Source organism: Macrotis lagotis, chromosome 3, assembly GCF_037893015.1.
Source record: "Macrotis lagotis isolate mMagLag1 chromosome 3, bilby.v1.9.chrom.fasta, whole genome shotgun sequence".
NCBI lineage: Eukaryota > Metazoa > Chordata > Mammalia > Peramelemorphia > Peramelidae > Macrotis > Macrotis lagotis.
In genome coordinates, this window is record NC_133660.1 from 190,656,847 (window position 1) to 190,666,162 (window position 9,316).

At 32.5% G+C, this 9,316-nt stretch overlaps 1 pseudogene; it reads left to right on the forward strand.

The window, feature by feature from the left end:
* The first annotated feature begins 4,771 nt into the window (after positions 1-4,771).
* On the forward strand, positions 4,772-7,912 carry LOC141519282 (non-selective voltage-gated ion channel VDAC3 pseudogene; annotated as a pseudogene).
* Positions 7,913-9,316: the final 1,404 nt, after the last annotated feature.

Sequence of the window (9,316 nt, forward strand, 5' to 3'; positions counted from 1 at the left end):
AAAAAAGAGAAAAAAGAAAACAAGACAAAGAAAGAAAAAGAAAAAAATAAATTTAAATAAATAAAATATGTAATACAGAATTTTTTTTTAGTTTTTGCAAGGCAAGGGGGTTAAGTGGCTTTCCCAAGGCCACAGGTAACTATTAAGTGTCTGAGGCCGGATTTGAACTCAGGTACTCCTGATTCCAGGGCTGGTGCTCTATCTACTGTGCCACCTAGCTGCCCCAGTATTACAGAATTTAAGGTTTGATGTTAGGACTCAGGAAACCAAGGCTAGATATATTGATATGATAGTCATCTGCATAGAGGTGATATTTAAATCAATGGGAGTTTATGAGGTTACTTAAATGAGAATTTTACCACATCATTATGTCCAGTCTTAGTTTCCTAACTAATATATTTCAAGAAATCATCAAGGAAAACTACCCCAGTAATCTAGAATTAGAAACCCCATAATGTAATTTCTAGCAATATTATAGCCACATTTCATAATAAGCAGGTCAAAGAAGTAGCCAGAAAATACAGTAGCCAAAAATAAGCATTCAAATAATGTAGAAACATAGTCAGAATAACATAAGATTGAGCAGCTATTTACCCATGAATTTAATACACTAGAGATACTAGAACACAAAAGACCTGGGAGTAGAAAAAAGAATAACCAACCAAGCAAAATTGAATTATAAGCTTTCAAAGGTAAAAATGGATATTAAATAAAATAGAGAACTTCCTGATGAAAAGACCAGAACTGAATCAAAAATCTGACTTTTAGATATAAGAATCTATAAAACATTAAAAAATAAACATGAAGGCGTAACCATAAAAGAATCAATAAAATTAAATAGTTTGTCTTACCTTATGGGAAGACAGTAGATGTAATTTCTAAGCTTTATCACTACTAGTTCAGTTAGAAGGATACTACATAGAAAAGGAGCTCAAGCAAAAGCTGATTGTGCAAATAAAAATGAAGGAGAAGAAGAATGGGGAATATCATAAAAAAGGGAAACAAAAGAGAACTTTTACATTGTAGGGAGGAAATGATTGAAGGGAAACATTTGACTTTCATATCTCTAAGAGAAAAAAATACATACAAAAACACACACACATAAACAAATCTCAAATGTTAATGAAAATCTATTTGACTCAATAGCAAAAGAGAAGAGAAGAGATTAAAGAAAGGGGATGATAAAAGAAGACAATAATCAGAATCAAAATTTAGAAGAAAGACTAAAAATGGAGAAAATAATAAACATAAAAAATAGGAACTATGAATTGAATGAACTCACCCCTAAAATGGAAGTGAATAGCATTATATTAAAACAAAGAGGATCAAACAGATAAACTCTTGGTTAAGTAGGCTTACAAAAGAACAAAAATATATATCAAATTACTAGTGTAAAAAATGAAAGAGGTGAATGCATTAACAACAAAGGTCAAACAAGAAGAAATTAGAAATTATTTTGGTCAATACATGTCAGTAAAACTGACAATCTAAGTGAAATGGTTGCATATTTATGATAATATAAACTACCAAGATTAACAAACGAGAAAATAGAATACTTAAATTGCTCTATCTTTGAAAAGATAATTAAGTGTTATCAATTTATTCCATTATAAAAACAATCCCCAGGACTAGATGGATTTGTAATTCACCTTGGACAAATATTTAAGGAATAATTTATCCTAATATTTTATATTTGAAAAATAGGTAAAGAACATGTACTACCAAATTCTTTTTTCTGCCATAAGTATGGTTTTCATACATAAACCAAGAAAAGCAAAAACAGAGGGGAGAAAAAACAAAACAAAAGCAAAAACAAAACTTTGCATCAATAGTTCAATTTCTCTAAAGACTATTGATGCAAATTTTTTGAATAAAACATTATCAAGGAGATTACAGTAATATGTAACACACATTCTATACTATTTATACTAGGAATGCAGAGATGATTGAATATTTGGAAAATTATTAGTATCATTGTTATACCAGATAAATTACAAAAATGATAAAAATCATAAATATATATCAATAGCTGAAAAAAATTGAAAAATACAACACTGATTCCTATAATAGTTGTAAAAAGTAAAAGAATTAATGGAGTCTTCCTTAATATGGTGATAAATAATATCTGTCTAAAATTTAGAGCTAACCTTATCTATAACTGGAACAAACTTGAAGCCTTCCCAATAATTTCAGGGCTGAAGCAGAATATGTATTACAATCAGTTATTCAATTTCATTCTAAAATGCTAGCAATATCAATAAGAGTAGTAAAAAATAAATGGGGGCAATAGTATTAGGCAATGAGGAAATTTGCCAATTATATGACATATACTTAGAATAATATGGAAAATCAAGCAAAAATCAATTGAAGCATTAACTTTTCTAAAGTTACAAGATGCAGCACAATTGCATAAAAACCATCTAAATATCTTTGTGCTACCAACAAAAGCAAGCATAAAGTGATAGAAAAAGCAATTCCATTTAAAGTAGTTGTGGGCTATATTGAATATTTGGGATTATAGTTGCCAAGAGAAACAAGGAATCATATGAACATAACTACAAGATACTTTTCAGACAATAAAGAGATATCTCAATATGTGGAGAAATATTAATTGTCCATAGTGAGGCTGAAACAATATAATAAAAAATGACAAATCTAAATTAATTTACTTATTCACTGCCACACCAATCAATACAATTGCAAACAATTATTCTACAGAATTAGGTAAAACAATAATAAAATTCATCTTGAAGAACAAAGGGATCAAATATATCAAGAAAATTTAAAAGATATAAAGGAAGACAACTAGTATTTTTTTTAATTTTATTTTGTTTTTTCAGTTAACTTTCAGTCATGTTCTACTCTTAATGTAGCCATTTGAGTTTTCTTGGCAGAGATACCTGCAAGGTTTGCCAATTCCTTCTCCAGCTCACTTGGCAGATAAGGAAACTAAGGCAAATAGGATTAGTGACTTCCTGGGGATTATATTTAGTTGCTATCCAAGGGCAGATTTGCTCTCAGAAAGATGAGTCTGATTCTAGAATCAACATTCTATCCATTATTCCATATAGCTTCTGTTTTACAAAGATGTAATCTTTAAAACAATTTGTTACTGACTAAGAAATAGAGTGGTGAATGAATGGATTAAGTTACACAATATATAATTGTAAATGATTATAATATTGTACTGTTTGATAAATCCAAACATTCAAACTTTGGGAGGTAACAAGTGAATATTTGACAAAAATTGTAGAAAATAGTGGCAGGCAGCTTTGCAGAAATTAGGTATAGATAAATACTTCAAATAATATTTCACAATCAATTCAAAATAACTAAATGATTTATACCTAAAAAATGATCATAAATACATTAGAGGAGCAGGAAAGATGCATTGGTAAGATCTATGGATAATGGAATAGTTTATGATCAAATAAAAGTTATAGAGGAAAACAAAATGTAAAACATATAATTCTGATTTCATAAAAATAAAAAGTTTGTACAGCTACACCCCAAAAATTTTAACCAAAATTCAAAAAGAAACAAGAAACTGGGAAAAAATAATTTCATTGCACATTTCTCAGGTAAAGTCCTCATTTCTCAAATATATTGAGAACTGTACCAAATTTATAAAACAGAACCATTTCCAAGTTGATAAATTGTCAAAGGATATGAACAAGTTGTTTTCAGGAGAAAAGATTAAAACTATCAATAGTCACATGAAAATGCTCTAAATTACCACTGATGAGAGAAATGCAAAGTAAAACAACTCCAAGTTACCAAGGCACAGGTTTCAGATTAACTAACATGACTAGAAAAAATTAACAAATTCTGGATAGTAATATGGAAAAACTGGCATAAAAATTCACTATAGTGCAGAGTTGTGAACTTGTCCAATATTGTGGAAAAAATTCAAAGTTATGTTAAAGGGACTGTAAAGCTGTGCAAGTAATAGTATTCCAAATCTGTATCCTTGAGAAACCATAGTAAATGGAAAAGGACTTGTTTGTACTAAAATATTTCAAGTAAATCTTTATGTGATAACAAAGATATGAAAATTGATGGGAAATCCCATCATTTGAGGAAAGGCTGAGCAAATGATTATGATGAAAAACTATTGTACCATAAAATATTACAAGCAACATTCTTTAAAAAAAAAACCCTGAGAAGACTTATATGAAATAAGGTAAAGTGAAGTGAGCAGAACAAGGAGATCTTTGTACAAAATTAGTGCCTAATTGCGAGGATGATCAAGTCTAAAAAGCAAAAACAAAAATTTAGTTACTCTGATTATGAAAATGATCCAAGTCCATTCTACAAAACCCTGATGAAACATATATACTTCCAGAAAGGAAATGAATGAACTCTGAAAGCAGATATAAACACTTTTTAAACTACTATTTTACTTGTTTTATTTTTCTCTATTTTCTTTTGAAACATGACTAATATGGAAATATTTTTGGATGACTTCATATGTCTAATTAACATCAAACTTCTTACCATCTCAAGAAACAGTGAGGGTTATTAAGGAAGGAAAAAATTGGAACTCAAAAATAGAAAAAAAAATTGTTAACTTTTTAAAATATAATTGAAAAATAATGTAACTTTAAAATATATAAGAAAAATAAACTATTAAAGATGAGCATATGCTAAATAGTGTTAAGTGAGGGAGAGAAATGAAGAAAAATGACTAAGAAAAGTAAATTAAATTTTCCTATTAGGAGTATAGATCTAAACATGAGAGAGTGATTCGTCAATTAGGGAAGAAATATGAAATTCTCCAAATTATTGTGACCTAGGAAAGGTTGCTAAATGTCTTCAATAAAGGCTTTGGATTTGGTATGGTTAAATTAAATTTTAGAACCAAGGGTTGGAGAAGAATTTTCCACATCTGGTCATTCATATAATGACACAGGTAAAGTTTTGGGCAATTAGAAATGACCTACAAGATCTTTGAAAATGGGCTTACCTTCATACAAAAATGGAACACAGATAATATCCTGGGGACAGAAAACAGCATGTAGGATTAAATGCCTGAAAAATCTGAAGGAGACTCAACACCATATTTTTATCAAACACAGGAAAGAGTGGTAAAATAAAGGTTTCCTCTAAGTTGGTGTAAGGTATGTTCTAGGAAGACCAGTACCTCTGGTATGAGACCTTCTGAGTCTTTTTCAGAACTGCTTTCTATCTTTGATGTTCTAACTCTGACCTATTGAGCCAAGAAATTGTGAGCATGCAACAGTAAGCCATTTAAGCAGACAAGCTAAACCAAGTTGAAGGTAATTGAGGGATCTCAAACCCATCAGTGAGATGGTGGGTGTGGGGGGATGGGAATACTACCTACCCTAAGCATTTGAAGTCGTCCACAGGAAAAATGGGCAAAAGAGAGGAATTTGTTCCAACAGTCTTGAAGGCAGCTGAAACAGATATTGTGGAGTACTTAGAGATTAATTAGATATTAATTAGATATTGGGGCAGCTAGGTGGCACAGTGGATAGAGCACTGGCTCTAGAATGAGGAGGCCCTGAGTTCAAATCCAGTCTCAAACATTTAGTATTAGCATAGCTGTACGACCTTGGACAAGTCACTTAAACCCATTGCTTTAAATAAATATTTTTTTCTAAAAATGAGAGATTAGTTTTGACATCAAAATGCCAGTATTAACCACTGCATCTAGAACCATCCTCAGCCTGTCTTGACTATGCCTTACCATTGAACAATGATGATTTTGGAAGACAGAGTAAGATCAATAGCTTCATACCACACTGTCTCATTTAAATCCAATTTACACAAGAATCAATAAATATCACCTTTACCCCATACCCACCACTTTACCCTTCCTGTCCCAAAGTCCTGTGGTGACAGGCAAATTATGAAGCAGCAGGCATCCTGCACACAGGTAGCTCAAGTCATACGTTCATTTCCTTACTGGAAGTAGAAGTAGAATTTGGCAGCTCCCTGGGTGTCTGAGCAGTGCTATTAAGGATAGCATTGCTCACCTCCTGGTATGAGAAATGGGCTAGAAATGATACCCCAAAAATTGTCTGCTTACTCAACTGTGGTCTGATTCAGAATCCATGATTCAGTGAAAAGGCAGATGAAATTCAGTTTTATGCAGATTATAACAATGCAAAGTGCTTTTGTTGTGCTGAAGGTTGTTTATGGAACAAAAAACTATGGTGTTTATCAACTACTCAGTAATGATGGAATCACTGTAATTAATAATAGAGACAAGATCCCAGAAAATGTGTTGATCACTCCCATAGTGTTCTTTTTTATTTTTTAAATTTATTTATTTTTTTAAAATGTTTATCCAATGGAACATGCATATTTCCAAGTTACAAAATTATGCTCCACCCTTGCTTCCTACTCCCCTCCCTTCAGTAGAGAATAGCATTTTGCATACATATTTTGCAAAACATATTTATAAATTAGTAATTTTCGGCATGAGGAATTAGGATTAACTGAAAGAGACACATAAGAGATACTTTTTATAAAGTGTTCATCAATCAGTGCAGAAATCTTTGACCATTTACCTCAAGTTGAAATCAATGCAGCCCTAACTGAACATCCAACTGAAGAAGAGGTTTTGAATCTCATTAGGCCACCCTTCATGTGACAAAACACATGATGTGGATTCTATTCCAGCTGAGATTTACAAGCTGTGGGCCTCCAATACTCATACAAAAGCTAACCGAAATTTTCCAAGTTATATGACATGAAGAGAGTGTAATCCAGGATTTCCAAGATATCTCCACAATACATAAAGTTAAAGGGAATAGATTGTATTGTGACAATCACAGGTAGACCCTGAAAGTCTCTATTAAGAACTTTAGAATTGGGGCGGCTAGGTGGTGCAGTGTGGGGGCAGTTAGGTGGCATGGTGGATAAAGCACTGGCCCTGGAGTCAGGAGTACCTGGGTTCAAATCCAGTCTCAGACACTTAATAATCACCTAGCTGTGTGCCCTTGGGCAAGCCATTTAACCCCATTGCCTAGCAAAAAAAAAAACAAAAACAAAAACAAAAAGAACTTTAGAATTGGGGGCAGCTAGATGGTACAGTGTATAGAGCACTGGTCCTGGAGTCAGGAGGACCTGAGTTCAAATATGCTCTATTATATTTAATATTTACTTAGTTCTGTGACCTTGGGCCAGTTACTTAATCTTATTGCCTTGCAAAAAATACAAAAAAAAGAACTTTAGAATTGATTGTACAGCAGGGGAGACACACACCTTCCCAGGATAACCCAGCAAGGTGTGCCTTATCAGAGATGATGCCATGCTCTATGAACAAGGTAGAATTGAAGCAACTCAAAAGAAGACTAAGATATGTACATTTAGATCAAAATCCCAGGTGTTCACATGCACAATTTGTACCTGACTTGTGTTAACAGCATTCTGAGCTCATATTTGTCTGTTCAGCTTCACTTGGACACACTGTAACTCATTTCCAACATAGTGATGTCATTTTGATTTTCTTTGATAACAAAGTATAAGAACCAATCAGAAGTTGAACTGTTTCTGTCTTGGTGAAACTATTGTTATTAATTTCTCTGAATCAACCATCTATGGCACGGTTATATTATCTGAAGAAGAATGACTTGCTAGCTATCAGATGAATTTTGACAAAGTCAAATCTAAATAGCATCAGAACAATATTTTCCTGGGTTATATATAGGGCTATTGACTACCAGGTGCATACACATGTGAATGATGACTCTGAATATGTAGGGTTAATCTACCAAAAGTTTAATAAGAAGAATGAAATGTCAATAAATCTTTCTTGAATTGCTGGCATTAGCAACATCCATTTTGGAATTGCAGCTAAGTAAAAGCTGAACCAAACAACTTCTCTATATGGCAAAGTGAATAATACCAGTCATATGGAGATGGTTATACTCAGATATTCTGAGAAGATGTAAAATTGATGCTTTTAGTTTTAACTGATAGGAAAAGAAATTGGATTGAGATTTGAATTGAAAGTTTAATATGGTTTGTAAGTAAATATCAGATCTACTCCCTGGAAATGAAGAGAAATGAACCCACTTTGTTTTGGCCTTAATATTCTTTTTGAAATTTCTACAATATGATCTTGTAATTTTTCCAAAGAATTGTTGTAGCACCACCACACTGATGTTTAGAGGTTTTTGATTCTATTATAAAAAAGAAATACATGAAGTCATAAATGGAAGTTGCAATGTGTGTGTCACATTTCAATTCAGTTTCTCAGTGTTAATTTAAATTTGTTCTTCAACTTCAGTATAGTGTTATGTTATAAAAGAAATGACCAGATCCTGCATGTCCTATACCACTTTTTCATGAACTTTTATTAAATTAGTCCCTCTGCTATAGAAAAAAAGGTTAGTTCTACATCAGGGCAAAATAAATTCATCATATTTGGTATCTTAAAAAGTTTAGTGGTAAATTTCAAGTGATGGTTTAGGAAGTCAGATTAAAAAGTATTAAAAATACTTAAATTTGTAAGGAATGATCTGGGCTCATCTTGTGATAACAAGAAAGTAAGACTCTGCTTGGCACTTTAAGTTCTTCTCCCTAAGGATGTAAAGATACAACTAAACATCATTCCTTCTAAACCTCATTATGAATGAATGTCAGCAAATGGGCATCAGATTGACTGAGGCTCCTCCTTTTTGATGAATCTATAAAAAGAACTCTTCCTGGAAGAGTCACCTTTTGGGAGTACTCTGAGAAAGAAGAGACTGGCTCAGAGAGTCACATCCCAAATGTGAAACATTCATTAGTAAACATAAATGAAATTTTGAATAGTTCAAAAACTTTTCAACCACCTGATTCTGATGCAGGGGAAAGATAAAGAAAATTGTGAATGTAGAACTTGGGTGGAAATGTTTTTGGGTTGATGCTGGGGAAGATGAAGAGAATTTGAATGTAACAGAAAGAATTGGGGTAGAGATGTAAATTGACTCTTGAGATGTAAATTGACGTGAAGTAGAGAATTATGATTATAACAGAAATAATTGTAACCTTGGGTGAGAACCCTCTCCATTCTTAAAGTATCATTGTTTAATGTAAAATTTATATCCTGATCTCCTTGGGTTTTACACTCTACCTAATTCCAGGTTGAGTATAGAGGAAGGGAATTCACCTTTTGCCCTCTGGATGAGAAGCAAGACATAAAAACCTGAGTTGGACTCAAGTTTAGGGCCTGTAGTCTTCTCTGACAATGACCCAGCCAAGGCTGCTTGCCTGTTTCTTTATCTCTCTTATTCTCTCTCTCTCTCTCTCTCTCTCTCTCTCTCTCTCTCTCTCTCTCTCAAGCCCTTCCTATATCTTGTAA